The 23,675-nt window shown below is 37.3% G+C and overlaps 1 long non-coding RNA gene across 3 annotated transcripts in view; it reads right to left on the reverse strand.

Annotated features, from left to right (window-relative positions):
* LOC309623718 overlaps positions 1-23,675 on the reverse strand; it is a 929,788-nt gene that overhangs the window by 348,476 nt on the left and 557,637 nt on the right. For all 3 annotated transcript variants that reach the window (XR_014241493.1, XR_014241494.1, XR_014241495.1), the window contains exon 11: positions 8,442-8,596. This is a non-coding gene — a long non-coding RNA (uncharacterized lncRNA). The remainder of the gene's footprint in view (positions 1-8,441; positions 8,597-23,675) is intronic.

A 23,675-nucleotide genomic window follows, 5' to 3' on the forward strand; every position in this document is an offset into this window, starting at 1 on the left:
TTTAATTTGCTTTTATTAATTATTTACTGATCCTATTCATAAAGAAAAACTGGAAATATATTACATAGCCTTTTATTTTTGGACATTGAGATATATTTAGAACTAAAGAGGAAATGAAGGAAGTAAATGTTCTTGTAATTCTTCACTCTCTGGCCGCTTCTATTCCAGAGACAGGAACAGCCCCCAAGACCACACTGTGAATTAGTCTGAGAATATCAACTGGGCTCAGAAACTTCCTCTCCCCCGCCCTCCAGCAAAACACATTTTATAACCAATCTTAACGAGCTGCAGTCTAGTGACTGTCAGTGGTCATACCAACAAAGCTGACAAATTAATTTACCTTAAAGCATAGTTAAGTGGTAATAGCAGTGCTGTTTTCTCAGAGAATGTTTGCATGTCAGTAGGGACTCCAGGTTACCCCAAAGGAATTGACAATTAATAGTGAAGCTATACAAATGGCACTGATCAGAAATACGTATACAAATGGGACAGTATTAAGGTATATATATTTTTTCTACATATATTTGCTCCTACAATTTCAATTAGATAATGGTTTTCTGTTTTCTTTCTCAGTGGACATTTGTTGTAGGAAAGCAGAAAAAAGCAGCTTAAAGCCAAAGACTTTTCCAGTATTTTATAAAATCTGAAATTGAATAAAGAGGTAGGTGTTCCACATTAGAAATAAAGAGGATGATAACTTTGGGAAAGACAAGCCAACAATTGGCTGGTTTTCCCCAAGGATCAAAGCAGGTTGGAAGAACCTGAGGATTGTGAGAGTCATGAGCTGACCTCCACCTGTTTGTGGGGAGGAGGCTGGGGGTGAGCTCGGGCTTATGGAAAAGGATGGAACTGAGCAATGTGGACGCTGGATCCCCACCCAGGAGCATCTGTATTGACCTAGTTCCTGAGCACGGCCCAGAAGCAACAGAGCTAATGGGAATGTGTCCTATAATACCTTGGGGCCATGTAAACATGTAAAGCACTGCGTTGTGCTGGAGTGGAAGTGTGCGCCCCAGTAACTGAGTTTAAATTGTACTTCTCCCATTCCTAGTAACTCTATTTGTGCATCCACACTCCAATCTCTCAGCTTCTGTCTTTCTAGGTGTCTCCTTGAGCACTATACATCACAGCAGATGCAAAGCAGGGTGTGATACATCTTTCTGGAGCATCAAGTTTTTTTTGTTTTTTTTTAAAAGTATTTATTTATCTATTTATGGCTGTGTTGGGTCTTAGTTTCTGTGCTAGGGCTTTCTCTAGTTGTGGCAAGCGGGGGCCACTCTTCATCGCGGTGCGCGGGCCTCTCACTGTCGCGGCCTCTCTTGTTGCGGAGCACAGGCTCCAGATGCACAGGCTCAGTAATTGTGGCTCACGGGCCCAGCTGCTCCGCGGCACATGGGATCTTCCCAGACCAGGGCTCGAACCCGTGTCCCCTGCATTGGCGGGCAGATTCTCAACCACTGCGCCACCAGGGAAGCCCGAGCATCAAGTTTATTAACTAGAATTGGAAGAACCAAGGAGTCCTTGGAACAAGAACTATCCCCCTCCCCCACCAACACGGAAGACAGAAGAGTGGGGGAGGGGAGACGTGACCCAGGAATGACAGTCCAGTCTCTGAAGTTTCACCCAGGTGGGGGTTGAGGGGCAGACCTGCAGCCACGGTGGCCTCGCTTTCGGTCGCCCGGGCTGCTCCGGACCATCCTCTGAGCTGGCCAGGGTCTTGGATACGATGCTTCTGAAGGCCGCGCAGAGAACACCCTCATCTTCCACTGGACCGGGCCCCAGGGAGCGCGGCGGCCTGACCTTCCTGCCTCGGTCATGCATGGGGTTCACATGGGCTCACTTTATTATGACGCCTCTTGCTGGGCAGCTTGCAACAAAGATGTTTCAAAACAAAGTTCCAGATTCTCCTAGCCACCCCTTGCTTTTTCTGGCTGTGGCCAGAGGGAGTGGATGAGGACACACTCTCAGGCTGCCCAGTGTGGGAGGACCCTCCAGTGTTGGACACACCCGGGGGGCAGCTGGTTCCCTCTGGGGCTCCAATCCTGCTGCTGGTGGAGGGGGATGTCCCAGTGCCACACTGGGGGGCTGGGCTGGGGGTGGCAGTCCTCGCCTCCAGGCTGGGTGGGGGACAGGCAGACTCACCGGTCTTCTGCCCCGCCTGCTGGTCTTCCTGCAGCTGCACGTTTTCTCCCTGGTAGAGCCACCTGCTTTTCAGGGGGGACACCACAGGGCTTTGAGAAGGCTCAAGTTCACTGCCGCTGAGGTCCCCGCGACAGAAGGGCCTCACAGTTACGATGGAGGCCCCTACCTGGGGTTTCTTGGCGCTCACACTGCCTGTTCCAGCATCCTGGATCTGGTCGCAAGTCAAGCCCGGAGTCGTCACCGTTGTCACCTTCAGGTCCTCTTCACAGGGTGGCTGGAGTGGCTCCTTCTGGCCCATGTTTAACCAAGCATGACTCATGAGGTCAGGTAAGGTGCCTCTGTCACTGGGGTTGAGGGCAATCATTTTTTGTAATAGATCCCTTATCTCCAAAGACAGATAAGGTGGGATGTGGTATTTCCCTTGTAGGACTTGCTTCCGCAGCTCCTGGTAGTCTTTTCCCACAAAGGGATGGCACCCAGTTACCATGGTGTAGAGCACTACTCCCAGGCTCCACACGTCCACCGCAGGGCCGCTGTAGCTCTGCCCCAGGAAGATTTCCGGGGCACAGTAAGGGGGTGTGCCGCAGATTGTGTCCATTTGTCCAGAGTCATCACACTTGTTGCTGAGGCCAAAGTCTGTAAGTTTGATATTCATCTTGGAATCAAAGAGGAGGTTCAGTGGCTTCAGGTCCCGATGCACGATGCCCCTCTGGTGGCAGTACTGCAGGGCGGAGAGCAGCTGCTGGAACGGGCCTCGGGCCTCCACCTCTGTCATACGGCCATGGATCTTCAAATAGTGGTACATGTCCCCCCCACTGAGGTACTCCATCACCAGAATAAATGCCTCCTCTGTGTTAATCGCCCCCAGCAGTTTTACAATATTGGGGTGATTCAGGAGCTTCATACCGCACACTTCCCGGAAAAGTGCCTGGACACTTGCGACGCTCTGACGCCTTTTCTTAATCACCTTGAGAGCCACCTGTGTCCCGGTCAGAATGTGCCGCGCCAACTTCACTTTACCGAAGGTGCCTTCACCAATGGTGCGGAGGATCTCAAAGCCATCAATATGAGCCTTCTTGTCAGCAGGGTTGGCTGTGAGGCCCTGCATCATGGTGACCTGCTAACTACACTGACTGACAGCACTACCTAGCAACGCTAACTACGCTAACTAACAATGCTAACTGTACTAACAGTGCTAAGTGTGCTGTCTCTACTAACAGTGCTAACTACGCTAACTGTACCAACAGTGCTAACTAGCACTAACTACACTAACTATGCTAATCAAGTATTAACTACACCAGCTATGCTAACTATACCAACAGTACTGACTATGCTAACTGTACTAATCTAGCAATACTAACTAAAATTAAGATACAAATGAGAAAAAGAAGAAAGGAAGAAAAGAAAGCAGAAGAAATGGAAAAGAAACACCAAAAAATTGAGAAGAAAAAATTTAAAACTAAAAGAAATGATAAAGAGAGAAAAATGAGAAAAAGGCAAAGAAGAAAGAAAAATGAGAAAGATAAAAAAGAGTAGAGAAAAGAGAAAAATAAATCAACAAAATGGCAGAAACAAGGAAAAAACAAGCTAACTGTAGGTCCAAGGCCGTCAGGTCACCAAAAGCAGCTTCCTGGGCTCTAAGGACCAAAAACCTGGGCCCAGCTGCCCCTGTTACAGGGCTCTGTGAAGTACATCACAGTGGTGCACTCTGAGGTCAGAGCAAGAAATGGACGCATCACAGCTGGGGGTAAACCACAGGGGTTTTCTCACTTCTTGAGTTCAAGGCCCCTTTACACTTAGGAAAAAGGATCCCAAAGAAATTTTTCTTTACGTGTGTTATTAGATATTGGTATTCACTTTGTTATAAATTAAAATCTGTAGGATACTTCCAGTGGCCTTTTTATTTCTAGTTTGAAAATCTGTAATAATTTTAAAGACCTCATAATGTCTACACTTGAAATATTCATTTCCTTTTCCTTAAATTCTGGTCTCAAAATAATGTTACAACTTAACTGACTTCACGATACTATACAAAATGTTCTGCTGCATAAGACACGATAAGGTACATTATGAAAGTTCTATGAAGCTGAGAGAAGATTTGCCAGGAAGGTCATGAGCAGATTTCTCATCAGGAGCCTCGGAGGCCAGATGGCATGGCTCAATGTACTTCAAGTGTTGAAGGAAAGAATCCGTCAACCAAGAATCTTATATCTAGCAAAACTTTCCTTCGAAAATGAGGGAGAAATCAAGACATTCCCAGTTAATCAAGAGTTGAGAGAGTTCTTAACCACCAGACCCGCCTGCCACAGGGAGTTCTTCAGGTTGGAGTCAAGGACACTGCACAGTAGCTCAAAGCCGTATGAAGAAATAAAGACCTCTGGCAAAAGTAGATAGACGGGCGATGAGAAAAGCTAATCCTGTTGTAACTTTGGTTTGTAGCTCCACTTTTTGTTTTCTATTTGATTTAAGAGACTAATATATAATAAAACACACCACACACATAGAAATCAAAAAAAAAAATCTATACCTAAAGCTATTACTAGAATTTAAAAATTTCACACATCTTATTAATATATACACTTGATGAAAAAAGCGTTGAAAATTAGCATCAATATTGATATAACTATTTAGGAATTTAGATTACATGTTCCCCTATGTAATTCAATTAATATTTGGGAGAAAATTAGGAGATAAAAATTCTTTGAAATCTTAACATTTCATTATAAAAAATAACCTTAATAATTACATAAATGAAGTAGAACTTTGGTGTGTAGATTTCTATCTACATATACATGGAAAATTATGAAATATATACAAACATGTACACACAGAATGGCCTTTACATATTCTATGAAAAATTCGTTCCCACCAACTAATGTATCACGGAAAAAAATTTCCAGAGGAGATATAGATAGATAGATAGATAGATAGACAGACAGACATGGATATATGTATCTATGTTTGCCTCTATAGACCCTTACGAGTAGTTGACATTATGGATGGTTCTACTAATTGACTCTTCTCAAATTTCTCCATGTAAGTTTGAGATAAACATGTAGGACAGCTTTCTTACCATGTGGGTAGTAAATGGGAGTAACAAGGACTATTGAAGGAGAACACAGCACATTGCTGCATTAGTCTACTGAATATACTAAAAGGAGAAATTGAACCATCCCCATGTCAATCCTTGGGGATTAAGCAGAAGAACAAGGTGTTTACGTTACTCAAGTTTCAAACAAGCGAACAAACACCTCAGCACTTCCAGGTAACTACATTTCCACAAAAACTCCTATGAACATGCCAATAAGTCCAGAGCATCAAGAACTATGGCTAAAGAGGCCTTATGAGGTACTCAAAGACCTCACTTAGCCTAGAGTAAGTGGTTATACAGACTAATCCTTCTGTAACCCAAGTGAGGGGTGGAGAAGAAGCACTTCCTCATAGCATAGGGCAGTGGTGATGGACAGAGAATATGCAAGGAATGAACTCTTAATACTGGTATCTTGTAGGCACACAGAGTATATAGATCATAGGAACAATGAGAAAAGAAACCTTTAGTTCCTTTAATTGGCTGAATTCATTAGAGGCTAGTATGGTTTAGACAAAAAAAAAAAAAAAAAAAGAGGCTCTTTCTAGCACAAGAGTTGGAAGATTGGTGGCCTATTTCAGTAGTTCTTATATAATCCAAACTCAGGTGAACAAGTGTTAGAGACAATATACTTTTATTATTATCAATCTTTGTAGGAGAGGCATAAACCCAGTCTGATTATATTTGAAAAAAAACTACTGTGATAATACTTCCCTTCCATGTGTTGGAGTATAATCTGCCGTAATATATTTGGAGAAAATCTGGAATTTATCATATTCACAGTGAAAAAAAGAACAATCTGCCAGGGATTGGGGAGGGGAGGAGGGAAGGATGAACAGCTAGAGCAGACAGGATTTTTAGGGCAGTAAAACTATTCCACATGATGTGGTGGTAATGGTGGGTACATAACATCATGCCTTTGACAAAACCCACAGAACTGTAGATCACAAAGAATGTGAGCCCTTAAAATAACTGACTTTATTTTATAACAATGTATCAATGTAGGTTCAATTTTAACGTGCTTACCACACCAAGGCAAGATGTTAATAATGAGGGCAAGGGAAGGAGTGGGAGGGGGAGTATATGGGAACTCTGAACATTCTGCTCAAGTTTTCTGCAAGCTCAAAACTATTCTAAAAATAAATTCCAATAATTCAAAAAATGTAAAGGGAATACGAAAGGCATATTAAGTTAATACTAAACTAAAAACTTTGGAGTAGGCATATTAATTTCAACAAGGCTGATTTAAGAATCAGCTTGGGACACCTGGAAACAAAGGGCAGGGTTAGCCCCTACAGCCAGTGCTGCTTTACAAGATTTGGACTAAACACATAACTGAGTCTTTTGCTCCATGTGGGAGTGAAGAAAAGTGTAGGAGGGGCCTTGCCTCCAGCCTTACAGTGAGCTCCCTGAGGGGTTGTTCTCTATCTTGTTTCACACTGAGACTGTTTATTGGTGACATTCTTTCTGGGTCAAAACCATTCCAGTGGGGGTAAGCTGAGACGAAGTGAGAGAGTGTCATTGACATATAGACACTACCAAATGTAAAATAGATAGCTGGTGGGAAGCAGCCGCATAGCACAGGGAGATCAGCTCGGTGCTTTGTGACCACCTAGAGGGGTGGGATGGGGAGGGTGGGAGGGAGGGAGATGCAAGAGGGAAGAGAAATGGGAACATATTGTATATGTATAACTGATTCACTTTGTTATAAAGCAGAAGCTAACACACTATTGTAAGGCAATTATACTTCAATAAAGATGTTTAAAAAAAAAAAAAGATGTTAAAAAAAAAATTTTTTTAATTAAAAATACCAAGGAAAAGGTGGGACATTACATATTAATAAAAGTATCAATTCTCCAAAAAGACATAAAAATCCTAAAGTTGTGGAATCTGACATCAAGCTTTCAATATATGTGAAGCAAAAACTGATAGATCAAGTAGGTACAGAATCAGTAAGGATAGACTTGACCTGGACAGTAATAGCAATCAAACTAATATAATTGGCATTTATAGAATACTCCACTCAACAACAATAAAATATACATTTTTCTCAAGCTCATGTGGATCACAGAGAAGAGTCTCAAGAGGAATTTTAAAAAGCAATTATATAGAAATAAAAATTTAAAAAAAATTGTAGATACAGAGAAAGCAGTGCTGAGAGGAAAATTAAGTGCATATATTCAGAAAGAAGAAAGATCTATAATCAGTAATCTGAGCTCCACCTCAGGAAACTAGAGAATGAAGAACAATTTAATATTAGTGTAAGCAGAAAGTAAAAAGAAATAATACATATGTGAGCATAAGTTATTGAAACTGAAAACTTTAGTAGAGAAAATCAATGAAACCAAAAACTTCTTTGAAAAGACCAGCAAAACTGATAAACCTCTAGCCAGGTTAACAGAAAAAGAAAAGAAAAGAAAAAATAATTACCAATATCAGAAATTAAAGAGACGTCATCCTGACCTGTTTCATGAATGTTAAAAAGGCAGTAAAGAACAACAAGCAGAACTCTATAATTTAGATGAAACAGAATGATTTCTTCACAGACACAAATGCTTAAAACTTACACAAGGAGAGACAGGTCATCTGATCAGGCCCATATCTATTAAAAAAAAATTGTATCAATAATCAAAAACCTTCCAAAAAAGAAACCTTCAGTTCAGATAGTCACCGGTGAATTTTACCAAATCAAAAGAAATGGTGCCAATTACCACATTCCCTTCCAGAAAACAGAAGCTGAGGAAACTCATTCTATGAGGTCAGCATTACAATAATACCAAAACCAGACACAAGCATTACGTGAAATAAAAATATTTATATATCATGTTAAGAAGTTGAAAACTTTCTCACTAAAATCCAGAAAAAACGAAAGATATTCTCTTTTACTCTTCCTACTCTCCGTTTTACTGAGATTTTTAGCTAGTACATTAAAACAAGAAAGAAAAAAAAAGAGAAAGTATTTGGCTTGGAAAGGATTAAATAAAGCTGTCTATACTTGCAGAAGACATGATTGTCTCTGCAGAAAAATACAATTTTGGAAAATTATGGAAATAACAAAGGACTATAACAAGGTCACAGGATTCATGGTTTAGTATATATTCTTGTGTATATGCTATACATACATATATATGTATTTTGTATATATACCGTACATATAAATATAAACACACATACATTTAATAAGTCAATGAAATTTGAAATTAAAACATACCATGTTGGGCTTCCCTGGTGGTGCAGTGGTTGAGAATCTGCCTGCCAATGCAGGGGACACGGGTTCGAGCCCTGGTCTGGGAAGATCCCACGTGCCGCGGAGCAACTGGGCCCGTGAGCCACAACTACTGAGCCTGCGCGTCTGGAGCCTGTGCCCTGCAACAAGAGAGGCCGCGGATAGTGAGAGGCCCGCGCACCGCGATGAAGAGTGGCCCCCGCTTGCCGCAACTAGAGAAAGCCCTCGCACAGAAACAAAAACCCACCACAGCCAAAAATAAATAAAATAAATAAATAAAATAAATTTCTAGTTAATATTAAAAACAAAAAAAAACATACCATGTATATTGTACCATAAAGATGAAGTACTTAAATATAAATCTAACAAAATATGTATAGGAACTATATGTGCAAAACTATAAAATGCTGATAAAAGAAACCAAAGATTAAATAAATCAAGAGTTATTCTGTGTATACTGACTGGAAAAATCAATATTATTAAGATGTTTATTCTTCTTAACTGTATCTATATATTCCATGCAATTCCAATCAAAATTCCAGTGAGCTATTTTCTTGATATTGACACACTAATATCAAGTTAATGTGGAAAGGAGAAAGACCTAAAATTGCCAAAACAATAATAGAAGATTAACAGCATAGCTGTAGTGCTAACAATTCCTGATTTCAAGAATTACTATAAAGCTACAGTAATCAAGAGAGCATGATATTGGCTCAAGAATAGACACATAGATCAATTAAACCATATAAACAGCCCAGAAGGAGATGCACAGAAATGCAGTCAACTGGTATTTCACAAGGGACAAAGACAATCAAGAGAGAAATAGATGAATGGATAAACAAAATGTGGTACATTCAAACAGTGCAATATTATTCAATGAAGAAAAATAAATGAACTAAAATGCCATGAAAGGATATGGATGAATATTAAATGTATAGGGTAAAATGAAAGAAGCCAGTAGCAAAAGTCTACATACTGAATTATTCCACTTATATGACATCTGGAAATGACAGAACCTATAGGCATGGTAAATCAGTAATGGCCAGTAGATTAAAGAAGGGCTAGAAATGATGATGAAACACAGGGAATATGTTCAGCGTTTCAAAACAATGCTGTATACTTTCATTGCAGATACATGACACTAAGCATTTGTAAAATTCCATAGAGCTTTACAGCTCAAATAGTAAATATTAATATAAACAAATTTAAAAAAATCATTTAAGAGGTCAGGGGAATCCAGGATGGGTGCAGAATGTAACTCGGGGCTGGGTATATGGGAACTCTCTGTATTACCCTTTCAATTTTTCTATAAATCTAAAATCTTTTCTAAAAACAAAAACTTATTTTTAAAAAATTCTGCAAGACACAAATAGAATACATTCAAAGAAAGTCACATCATAGTCAAACATCATAAATGAAAATAATATTTAACCAGAAAATAAAAAGATACATTATATTCTGGCACAACAATAAGAAGAATGAGAGCTAACATCATCAGAAACAAGTGAAGCCAGAGATAATAAAATCATATATTTAATGAAATTATAGGAAAAATGTGTAACCCCCAAATTTTATATCTACTAATAATTTTGTCCCCAAATTAAGGTTAAATAATGAAATTTTCAAATAAACAAGAACAGGCAGAATTTGTTGCTAGCTGAACCAGACTGCAAGGAATACTGTTGATAGCGCTTCAGATAAGACAAAGAAAACCAAACCAAACCAAAACAAACAAACAAAAATGAGCACAAATTTACTGATGTACGTATCTGCAGGAAGAAATGAAGATCACCGGAAAGGGAAATTGTGAATTTAACTATAAAATAATATTTATAAAATATATTAAATAGTTACTAACTCTTTAAAGAAAAAACTACACTGCGGATACATAACACATAATAGAAGGAGAATGAGTGACAACTAAAGTACAAAGGACAAAACAACAATACATGGTATTTTACTTACAATAATGGCTAATGGGCATAATTTAAGTCACTTTGAAAAGTGAAAGATTAAAAAGCTGAATTTAGAAAATAACCAGTAATAACACAAAGCAACATACATTTAAAACATTGACAGAATTAACAGGAGCTACAGAAAAATATACAATGAACCACAGCTATTTCAAATAGGATTTTCTCATAATTAAAAACAAAAAAATCAGTAATGCTATAAAAGCTTTATTTTTTATTGAAGTAAAATTGATGTATACCATTATAAAAGTTTCCGGTGTGCAACACTGTAATTCAATACACAACGGGATCATCATCAAAAGTGTAGTTATCATCCATCACCACAGAGTCGATCCCTTTTACCCATTTTGCCCACCTCTCAACCCCTTCTCCTCTGCTATATCTGTTCTAGATATAAAAGTTTTAAACTATATTATTATCTAACTTACCTAACAGAAATTTATAGAATACTACATCTGGCAGCTAAAATACATAGTCTTTGGGGCTATAAAACAAGTCTCAATAAGTCACAAAGGATCATATGTTCTGTGAACATACATAAATGAATAAGTGTTTTCGCGAAGAATAATGAGATAATCTTATGTGTTTGAGAATTAGCAGTACGTGTCTAAATTAACACTTCTTTAAAAAAATGCAATGGGAATTTAAAATATATTATTGACAGTATGGAAATAGAAATTTCCCTTATCAAAACTTATATGATTGAGGCAAAACAGTCTTTGGATATACTTTATCATTTAAATATGAAAGTTTAAAAAATCAATAAGCTAAGCCTCCATCTCAAGATTCTAAAAAGGAAAAAGGAAAATTTAAAACCCAGAGGAAGAAGAAGGATAAAAAGTAGAATGATGAGAACAAAGATCAAAGATATAAAATAGAGAAAAATAACAAAGCCATAAGCTTTAATCTTTGAAAGTTTAATAAAATTGATAAACTCTGTAGTAGTAGAATAATACCCCCTCCCAAGTTGTAAAAGTGTTATTTCCCAGAACCTGGGAATATGTTCCCTTACATGGCAAAGAGACATTGCAGATGCAGTTAAGTTAGGATCTCCATAGCGTTTCCTGAATTACCCTGGTGAGCCAGTGTAATCACAAAGGTCCTTATTTTGAAAAAGAGTAGACGAGGGAAGCAGAAGTGTCGGAGTCAGAAAAGGAGATGTGACAGTGGAAGCAAAGTGAGAATGATTTCATTTCAGGCTGTAAGTATGGAAGGGGGCCAGTAGCTGAGGATTGGGGAGAGCCTCTAGAAGCTGAGAAAGGCAAGAAAATGGATTCCCAGAATGTGCAGAAGGAATGGGGTCCTGTAAACATTTTAACTGTAGCTTAGTTGGACCTATTTTGAACTGTGATCTCCAGAACTGTAAAATAATAAATTTGTGGTGTTTTAAGTCACTAAGATTGTGTTAATTTGTTACAGCAGCAACAGGAAACTAAGAGAAACCCTTAGCAAGACTGATAAAAAATGTAAAGTACACACAAATTAACGTTAACTGAAAGCAATATAGTGGTGCCAATACACATATTTTCAAATTAAAGGAGAATAAGAGAATAGTGTATTTCCTTCTTGATTTTCAATACTGTATTTAGCAGAAACCAACTTTATTTATTAGCATAAGGACATAGGGGTGACAATGAAAAACAACAATCATAAGGAGAAAAAAGAAAAGAAAACAAAATGTACTATTTAATTGATTGTAAATGGATTAAAAAAATCATCCATTTTTAATTTGCTGTTTGTTAACTTTTTTTTTTTTAACATCTTTATTGGAGTATAATTCCTTTACAGTGTTGTGTTAGTTTCTGCTGTATATCAAAGTGAATCAGCTATACATATACATATAGCCCCAGATGCCCTCCCTCTTGCCTCTCCCTTCCCCCGTCCCTATCCCACCCCTCTAGGTGGTCACAAAGCACGGAGCTGATCTCCCTGTGCTTGAGTATCCTTTTAAAACAGCAAGATGTCCGGATCCTAATATCAATAAAACAAATTAGGACAATAAATGACTCCATTAAAATAAATCTGTTGCCCATAAATTTTCTAGCAATTAATATAAATCAACTTTATTATAAATTGTGTAGTACACTCCTGCCAAATTGAGAACTATATATTTTATTTCCATCTGTATTTTGAAGTGTGAATACTAGAAAACTAGCTTTAATAAAAGCTCAATTAATCTAAGTAATAATGCCTAAATATCTCTTGGTGTGAAGGGTCTTGAAACACATGATTTTCCATCCCAATGCCAGTTTTGTCTAATCATCTTATGGGCAAAATTTATGTCATATTTTTGCTTTGAAAAATCTATTTGGAACAAAGAAAACTATAGTTAGGCAACAAGTCCTGTATTGTTGAAAATTAGCAACTGTTATCACAACAACAACAATAAAATGTACTTTGACTCCAATGTAATTATGTACTTAATTTTTCTCTTTTTTAATTTTCAAGAACCATTTTTTATTAAACCCATATAAGAAAATTTACTTATCGGTGTTATTTATATTTAATTTACAAGAAGACTGAAGCAACAGTTATGTCACTATTATATATTGCTTAAATTTTTTCACTGATTTTATGTTAGAGTTATTTGGAAAGTTTATAGTCCTTAAATTTCGATTAATGTCCTCACATTTTGTTGCATGTGTGCTCAGTTCTCCCAAAAATTATTTGAACTTGACCACTCTGAATATAAAGCTGGCATTCAAGTCAATCAAAAAATTACTTATGTCTCTGGTGAAATGTCTATTTACGTCTTCCGCCCATTTTTTAATTGGATTGTTTGTTTTTTTTGATATTGAGCTGCACGAGCTGTTTGTATATTTAGGAGATTGATCCTTTATCTATTGTTTCACTGGCAAATATTTTCTCTCCCATTCTGAGGGTTGTCTTTTCATCTTATTTATGGTTTCCTTTGCTGTGCAAAAGCTTTTAAGTTTAATTAGGTCCCAGAAGACATACAGATGGCCAAGAGGCACACAAAAAGATGCTCAACATCACTAATTATTAGAGAAATGCAAGTCAAAACTACAGTGAGGTGATACCTCACACCGGTCAGAATGGCCATTATCAAAAAATCTAGAAACAATAAATGCTGGAAAGGGTGTGGTGAAAAGGGAACCCTCCTGCACTGTTGGTGGGAATGTAAGTTGATACAACTATGGAGAACAGTGTGGAGGTTCCTTAAAAAACTAAAACTAGAACTACCATATGACCCAGCAATCCCACTACTGGGCATATACCCTGAGAAAAGCATAATTCAAAAAAGAGACATGTACCACAGTGTTCACTGCAGCACTATTTACAATAACCAGGACATAGAACTAACCTAGATGGATAAAGAAGATGTGGCACCTATATACAATGGAATATTACTCAGTCATAAAAGGAAACGAAACTGAGTTATTTGTAGTGAGGTGGATGGACCTAGAGTCTGTCATACAGAGTGAAGTAAGTCAGATAAAGAAAAACAAATACATATGCTAACGCATATATGGAATAGATTCCATATATGCAATCTAAAAAAAAAAAAAAATGGTACTGATGAACCTAGTGGCAGGGCAGGAATAAAGATGTAGACATAGAGAATGGACTTGAGGATATTGGGTGGGAAGGGAAAGCTGGGGCGAACTGAGAGTAGCATTGACATACATACATTACCAAATGTAAAACAGTTAGCTAGCGGGAAGAAGCAGCACAGCACAGGGAGATCAGCTCGGTGCTTTGCGATGACCTAGAGGGGTGGGATAGGGAGGATGGGAGGGAGGCTCAAGAGGGATATGGGGATATATGTATGCATATGGCTGATTCACTTTGTTGTACAGCAGAAACTAACACAGTATTGTGAAGCAAGTATACTCCAATAAAGATCTATTTAAAAATTACTTAGGATTTAAGTGAAATTCATTAAGACTAAGTACTTAATGAAAATTAGCAAGGTCTTTTATCTCTCTTTAGAAACAAATACCCATTTTTACCTTTACTTGATATATCTGAAGTAACATATATAGATTTGCCTTTGAATATTACATTTCTTCCATCTGGTCCACTACTATTTTGGAAAGCTTGGTCCTTTCTGAGTGAGAAACATAAGATTTGAAATGATTAAGGTCCATTTATAACATTACTATTTGCTTAAATTTTATATCATTATCTGTCATTATTGAGTAGAATGCATCACCCCTGAAGGAGGCATATGAGTCTAATGGTAAAAATATAAGGATGAGGCATATATTTAGGTCATGGATAACTCAGCAGGTAATGAAGAACGGAGTAGGCATTTAAAATCCCCTACATCTGAAAATCTTGTAAGCCAAAAGATGATTCTTAAACTACAGAAAATGTTATGTGTTTATCTAATTGCTTGATATTGTTTCTTGTTTTCTTTCATAAAGATGCATGGTACTGCTATTGGGGAAATTAAATTTACTTAGACCGCATGAAATCGTAAAATAAAACAGTACTAATTATTACTAATACTAATACTATGAGAAGAAGAAGGAGAAGAAGGAGAGGAAGAGGGGAAAATTCAATTGTAATAATTTCCATTTTTAAGTATTTTATGTCCCAAGCTCTCTGCTATGTGGTATATGTGAATTAACTTATTAAATCATCTCACCAGACTTGTGGGTAAGTACTACACTATATAATATTCTTTTGCCTGAAAAAAATAGAAAATCCCAATTCAGTAAGAAAAATTTATTACCTCATATAGCAAAGACTCTAAAGGTCAGGCACCCCCAGGGTTGTTTAATTCAGTGGCTGAATGATGTCATCAAGAACCCAGCTTTTTGCGTTATTTTCTGACCTGCCCTCCTCAGCACCTTTGTTCTCAGCCTTCCTCCCTTCATGAGAGTAAAATGGTTATGACTCTGTGCGTAAACATGAGAACGTGTAGTAGAAAATGTGGGTAACTCTTCTTGTGTGAGTTTTCTTTTTTAAAGGGGAAACTTTCCCCAGACTCTTTCCAGCAGACTTCTCCAAATGTAAATGAAGATGAATACAAATTTAACCATGATTAAAATATATTTTTTATCTTTAGGGTAGGATCAAAGTTTCATAATCATCCCTAGATCTATCACTGGCAAAGAGAAAAAGATTTTAATGATCAGCTTAGAGTACGCAGGATTTAACAGTGAGTCCTATGGGAGAGAATTAAAAACATGAACAAAATAACCAAGTAGGGAGATTGAAAGTGAGGTAGGCAACCACTTATGTCTGCTACAGATATTATCTTTACTTTCTATATAATCAAACAAGGGATAAAAGAAATGGTGAGATTAACATTATTGGGACAGGAAGTTGCAGAATATGAATTCAATGACACGTTGAAGGGTTGGAGAGATTTAGTAGCTTGTTCCAATAAGACAATGCACAGTAATGTGTTAGAGGAGGAAAAAATCAAAGAAAGACATTTCTCTGGACTTAAGAAGGTGATGTCTGTGCCAGAATTCATATCATTAAGTTATTTTCTGGACCAGACATTTATTTCAGAGATCTAACTAATATTTTTACTGTCTTTTTTTTTTTTTTTTCTATTTGAGGTAAGAGATTCTAGAGCATATTTGAATGTTGATGTGATGATCCAATACACAGGAAGAGATTAATGAAACAGAGAAAATCAAGTAACGGCAGGAGAAACTTCTTTCATAAGTCACTAGTAGAGGATAACAAGAATAATTACTGAGAGATTTAAAAGAAAGAAAGCCCTTCCAATGTTTGAGAAGAATGAGAAAACATGGATATACTCAGTAAAGTCTGGAAAATTATTCATAGAAGACAATGCAGCCAGGGTTTTAGTTCACATCCTCATTATTATCCTCAATTTTTAATTTTTCATCTTTATTCACCTCTTTATTCTTCACATGTTTCTCCTCATATACTAACTATTAATGTTCAAGTTCCTGATAAAAATTAAAATACTATTCTGGGGAAAATGTTACTAGAAATCTTTATACACTTACACAAACCTTAGAACTCAAGCACATCATAATGAAAACATGAACTAAGACAAATATATAGTGCTTGAATGGCATCAAATTTTATTGTGTTAAACTGTGTAAAACTTTCCTATAAAAAAATGTAAAGGTTTATATTAAGAAGTCAGAGTGCCATTGTACTTTAATCAGGCGCTCATCTAAATGGAAATGAGCAAGACTAATTTTGTAGAATTTAGATGCTGAGCTGAACCAAACTTATTATAAAAGAACTGGTGAACCTATCACAGCAAAGGTAAGTAACTATCTTATAAAGTAAATTCATCTATAATGCAATAAAAAGATGTATTAAATCCAAGGATGAGAGATTTGTTGCTGCCCTTGAACATACATTCAAATAGCTTTAAAAAAATCTGCCTGAAGGCCCCCCCAGGTGTGTGGTTAGACCAGGAGTATAGGGGGGAACTGAAGCCTTAAAGCCCACTTAAAGCCAACAAAAGATCAGAAAGAAAAATTAAGGAAACAATCCTATTTACCATCACATCAAAAGAAATAAAATACCTAAGAACAAACTTACCTAAGGAGACAAAAGAACTGTACTCTGAACACCATAAGATGCTGATTAAAGAAATTAAACATGACACAAACAGTTGGAATGATATACCATGTTCTTGGACTGGAAGAATCAATATTGTTAAAATGATCATATAACCCAAGACAATCCACAGATTCGACGCAATCCCTATCAAATGACCAATGGCATTTTTCACAGAACTAGAACAAAAAAATTTTTAATTTGTATGAAAACACAAAGACCCCTATTAGCCACACCAACTTTAAGAAAGAAAAACCGAGCTGGAGGTAACAGACTTCCTGACTTCAGACCATACTACAAAGTTACAGTCATGAAAACAACATAGTACTGGCACAAAACAGAAATATAGATCAATGGAACAGGAAAGAGAGCCCCGAAGTAGACCCAACCACCTATGGTCAATTAATCTATGACAACAAAGGCAAGAATATGCAGTAGAGAAAAGACAGCCTCTTCAATACGTGGTGCTGGGAAAACTGGACAGCTACATGTAAAAGAATGAAATTGAACATTCTTTAACATCATACGCAAAAATAATCTTAAAATGAGTTAAAGACCTAAATGTAAGAATGGATACTATAAAACTCCTAGAGGAAAACATAGGCAGAAGACACTTTGACATAAATTGTAGCAAAATCTTTTTGGAACCACCTCCTAGAGCAATGAAAATGGAAACAAAAATTAACAAATGGGACTTAGTTAAACTGAAAATCTTTTGCACAGCAAAGGAAACCATAAACAAAACGAAAAGAGCCTACAGAATGGGAAAAAATATTTGCAAACGATGGAACCCATGAGGGATTAAACTCTAAAATATACAAACAGCTCACACAGCTCAATATAAAAAGAAAAACTCAATGAAAAAAATTGCAGAAGATCTAAAGAGACATTTCTCCCAAGAAGACATAGAGATGGCCAACAGGCACATGAAAGGATGCTCAAATCGCTAATTATTAGAGAAAGGTAAATCAAAACTACAATGAGGAACCACCTCGCACCAGTGAGAATGGCCATAATCAAAAGGTCTACAAACAATACATGCTGGAGAGGGTGTGGAGAAAAGGGAACCCTCTTACACGGTTGGTGGGAATGTAAAATGGTACAGCCACTATGCAGAACAGTATGGAGGTTCCTTAAACAACTAAAAATAGAACTACCATATGATCCAGCAATCCCACTTCTGGGCACATATCTGGAGAAAACCATAATTCAAAAAGATGCATGCACCCCAGTGTTCACTGCAGCACTATTTACAATAGCCAGGACATGGAAGCAGCCTGAATATCTATCGACAGATGAATGGACAAAGAAGATGTCGTATATATATATATATATATATACATATAAATATATAAAACGGAACACTACTCAGACATGAAAAAGATGAAATAATGCCATTTTCAGCAACATGGATGGAACTAGAGTTAATCATACTAAGTAAAGTTAAGTCAGACAGAGAAAGACAAATACCATATGATATCACTAGAGTGTGGAACTTAAAAAAAGAAAAAATGATACACATGAACTTATTTACCAAACAGAAACCAACTCACAGATAAAGAAAACAAACTTATGGTTACCAAAGGGGAAAACAAACTTATGGTTACCAAAGGGGAAATGTGGGGGGGAGGAATAAATTATGAAGTTGGAAGTAACATATACATACTACTATATATAAAATAGATAAACAACAAGGACCTATGTATAGTACAAAGAACGATACTCAATATTTTGTAATAAACTGTATTACCAAAAAAATGTTACTCTGCTACACTTGTAACTCACACAACACTGTAAATTAACTATACTCCAATAAAAAAAAACTGCCTGAAATTAAAAATAGTAATAATACTTTAAAAAAATCTGTAGCCATGATTCTTTATGAAATGTAAAAAGTGACCAATATTTTTGTATCATTGTTAATTACATATATATTTTTTGCTCTATTTCTTTGATGTGATTTGGAAACTTCAGACAAGGATATTCATCCCCTCAATGCTTAGTCTAATGTATAAATAGACCTACTATAATCAATCTTTCAGGTAACATAAACATACAGGTCTACTCGTGTATAATTAATTTTCAAAAATAACACTTTCTAAATACAGACATAGAGGAAATATTTACAGGGAATTTTCATTATAAAGAAAAACTCAAATTACAATTTTAAACAGACCACTGAGCAAATCATTTTGAAATACTTGATCAGGTATTTAGAGGTTACTATAACAATAATCAGATCTTCCTCAAATACAGTAGTATATATGTCTCTATATATCTATACATATATATATATATTATATTAAAAAACTTTAAAGTAATTTTTCCCACCCCAATGGATAGTGTATATCTCCAACCCAGTTAAATCTTACCCTCTTTCAACAAAAATTAAACAAAAAAATGTTTGTGGTTTCTAACACCTTGTCTTCAACACAAAACAACAACCAAAAAAACAGAAACAAAACAAAAAATAAAAGCAATGTACCTACTAGTTATGTCAGGGTCATTAAAACCCCAGGGAGTCCAAAACCCCAAGGGGCACGTCTGGATGGAAGCTGCCTCCCTTTGCCGGAAACTCCAAATTACAAAAATATCAGTTGCAAAGATTTTCCTTGACTGCTGGAAGATTTGAGCATTGTAAATTAGACCACAGAGTTCCAATAAACCTTAACTGGAAAAAAAAAATGTCTAGCACACTCTAGTGAATCTTGGTCTCTATTTTGATGATTCATCTAGTGAGTCATATTCCTGGAAAGATTCTCTAGGGTCCCACAAAGGCTCATGCTTATTGTCCAAGGCTAGAACTCTTATGCACAGTCACATCCAGTCTCTGTTTTGAGGGTCTGCCACTGTGCCTGGGTGGCTGGTGCTGCAAAGACTCAAAACATAACCACAGAGGAATAATCTAGACAAACCAACAGGTCCTGGAGATATTTCTGGATCTCAAATAAAGATGCCCTCTTGCTTCCTCGTGAGTTCCCCTCTGAGGTCTTTGGAGCCTTTAATGTGAGCGGACTTCATTCTGGACAATCTATAAAGAGGTTCTAATCATGTTTTTCGTCCAAAGAGAAGATACCAGGTTCATAATCTGTGATAACATCATCCCCTCCTCTCAAGGAGTATCTGCAACAGGATGCAACACTATCTGTTCTAGCTATTGCCACCACTGTTGTAACTTTTTCTGGGGCAAAAAGATCCCTAATCCCTTTCAGTCAGCATCACTGAGAAGGGGCCAGGCCATGGAAAAGTCTGAAAAAGAATGGTAATCCAAAAGATAGTTTGCATTTTCTCCTAGACACAAAAATACTAGTGACTTCTCTACCAATTGATACAGGAATACTTCTTCCTGTCTTCTAAGTATTCCACTATACTTGAATAAATCAAGCTCCCTGACTCTTAATTAGGGGCCCAGGGAATAACACCCTGTACTTCCCATTCTATAATAATGGTTTTGACATTTTTATTTCTATCTCTTTTCCATAGTCTACAAGCTTTAAGAGGAAGCACACAATGTACCTTATATTTACCATAATAATTTCATTGTATAGCACAGTGCCTGACCTGATACAGTATACACAAAAAATACTTCTTAGTTAAATGAATGTATCAAAATGTTCCCGTCAGTAAGTTAAGCCAACTAGCTAAAAGTTTAGGGTTTTGTCATTCCATACTTCTTCTTTTCCAAAGTGCATGAAGTAGAAATTAGCCCTTTCTAAATATTATTGCATGTCTTTACATAACAGAAAAATAAATAATAAAAAGCGTAGATTGAATTTTTCTTCACGAAACAACAGTTCTCAGTATATGAAACAACAGGATGGAATGTACAACTTGCTTTGGGGACCTCACCTGACTCTCCCTCAGAGCATCTTGAAAAATGCACTGTGAATTCTATCTTATCAGGTTAACTGACTACTCATTTTAGCTCTAAGTAAATGGCCAAACATAGCTGACATTTAACAGAGAACACAGAAGTAAAGATTGCAATCTTTTAAGTAAGTTTCAGACTTATCAAACATAGCATTTTTCTTGCATATTGCTGTCAGGAAAACTATGAGTAACACTTTTTTTAAAAAAAATCATTGTTGCCGTCAAAAACTGAAAAACTTTGTAAGTTAATTGGGAAGTAAATTAAGAATCAGCAGGTGAAAAATATAAAATCAAAATATTCATTTCACACAAAACCTCTGTGTCATGATTAATAACACTATTTTATAATAATCATGATTTCTCACAGTTTGATCTTTATAGGTTACCATAAGAATGCAGTTGATTAGTGTTTGCATGTATCTTTCTTGGTTATTACCTCTTAATCTCCTTTCTACACAAACAAAGGCATAAGGATATTAAGAAGAAGGAGAAGGAGAAAGAAGAGAACAGAGAGAAGAGGAAGGAGAAAATGAAGACAGAAAAAATATTACATAAAGGAATAGTTACTTTTCTGTATCAAGTTAGTTAGGCCATGGCAACCAGATATTTGGTCAAATATTATTCTAGATGTTTCTGTGAGGGTATTTTTTAGATGAGATTAACATTTAAATCGGTAAACTTTGAGTAAAACAAGATTACCCTCTATAATATGGGTGGGCCATAGCTAATTAGCCTCTTAAGGGAATTCTGCCAGCAGACAGCCTTCAGAATCAAACTGTAGCTCTCTCCTTAATTTACTGTCACCTAAGGAAAAGGCCATACGTCTCTTTGCGGAAGAACTGAAGAAATCCTTGTCCTATGTACTGACTGCATTGTTGCAAAAAACCCTTTGTTCTAGCTATCTGGCTCTTCACCAATAAATGAGCTATGGATCTTCAAATAGACACAGTTCCAGAAACTGAGGAGAGAATTATGACTTTTTACCGGAGTGACTACTGTTCTCTTTCTGCTCCGCCATGCGTGCCATTTTCTTGCTGTAGACGTTAACAGCACCCAAGCTGGCTGCCTGTCTCTTTTGCCCTTTGGAACACTATGCTCACTATCTTTACCACCACCTTTAGGTCACATGAACCTTAGCTGCTTTTCTGACATTGGAGGTCACTCCTGTTATCCTGAGATCCATAGATGAACAATTCCAAGTTTGTTACTGCCTCCCTTGTCATCAACTCAGCCTTACGGAAGAGCGCTACCACTTAACCTGTTGTGTTGCCGATGCCGCTCATCAATGCAGTTTGGATGGCCCTGGCGAATGGTATGTATTCTGGCTCCTCCTGAAAACCTCTCCTCTGGTAGGTTTTCTGGACTCACGTAATTTATTCTATCCAGCTTTCTCTCCTCCTGTAGCCTCTTTATTCTGTCATGGCAACTCAGCTATGTCTGTTGCTCAACATGGGACATTTCTTTCTTCATTCTTCTAGAGTGTGGAGATATCTCTATTTTCTGGGGCCCTTGCCTGAGTGTTAAATCCTCATGTCCTGAGAATTCTTGCTTATGCAGTCTTATATTCTGGCCTACTCAGCAAGTACCCCCAAAGTGCAATCCCTGGGTCATTCCTTCAACTCCTGCTAATATAAGCTAATTCTTATATCTCCTCTATAAGTGTATATGCTCTTTCTTATCAACACATTCCAGTTGGATTAGGTTGCAATTTAATGTTAATTCCCAGCCTGTGACCCACGGGAGAAGAAATGAATCTCTTGAGGAAAGGTGGTCACCTGTTGCCCTTGTGAGAGAGGCTACTACAGTGTTCTCTGTCAGGCATAAACTGTTAGCTTTCACTAGGAAAGACTGGTGAGTCACCTCTGTGAACTCTGAGGATTCCAGGGCTCCAGCACAGACAACTTCTTCAGGATCATCTGTCTAGAGAGTCTATCCAGATGTCCCCATCCCCCAATTCAGCATCCCAGATTTTACCAACAATGGCCCTAGTCTCCTATAATCTCTCTGCTGGACATCAATACAGGTCATCAAAAACCAGTCAACTCCTCATTCCTTAAAGGCAGTATTCTCCCCCAAATCTTTCAAAAGCCTGAATCACTGTAAGTGTAATGGCAGTCCTCTTCACTGGACCATTTTCTCCAGTCGCCACAAGTGAAATCATGCGCATGTGGGACTCCATCTTATACTGGAGACAATCCATAGCCCACTTACCACACAAAGTGACATTTCCCCAGCTTGCCAGGCAGTAAGTAAGGAACCCAAGAATAATCTACCACCTTTTTCTTGAACCATTTCCTGCTACCTAAGTCAGTTAAGCTCTTCTAAAGGGAATTAAATGTGGTTTTATTGAGGAGATACCTGCAAAAGATAAAGGCGAAGAGGCAGGAGCAGGCAAGGAGAGGCTCCAGGCTTTCATGCAGGGATGAAACCCTTAAAATGAGACAGAGAAATAAGGGGAGTTGGGCAGGATGTGGCTCAGACTGTAGTTTAGATTTGAGGAAGCTTTGGCCAGGTCCATGGGAAATCTCAAACCATGCTTTTTAGAGTCAGGAGTGTCTTGGCTCTGCTGTATCTACCATCCTCAGTCATTGATTGGTGGCCAGTCTGGGAAGCACATCCTAGACATGGGTATGGTAATGCTTCCAGAAGTGTGAACCCACAGCAAGAGATCTGAGAATTTTCATGACCATGATATTGTTGAAACACTAATAAATATCCTTTCGGAGTATTATTTAAAACATATAATTCTGAGGAATATATATAGCTCTTCCCATAGAATTGTGAGCAAGATCTAGAAACAGGAAGTAGAATGACATAAAGGAAATAGTGAAATCATCAGCAATGCCAC

Source organism: Balaenoptera borealis, assembly GCF_965194805.1.
Source record: "Balaenoptera borealis genome assembly, chromosome: 2".
Classification (NCBI taxonomy): domain Eukaryota; kingdom Metazoa; phylum Chordata; class Mammalia; order Artiodactyla; family Balaenopteridae; genus Balaenoptera; species Balaenoptera borealis.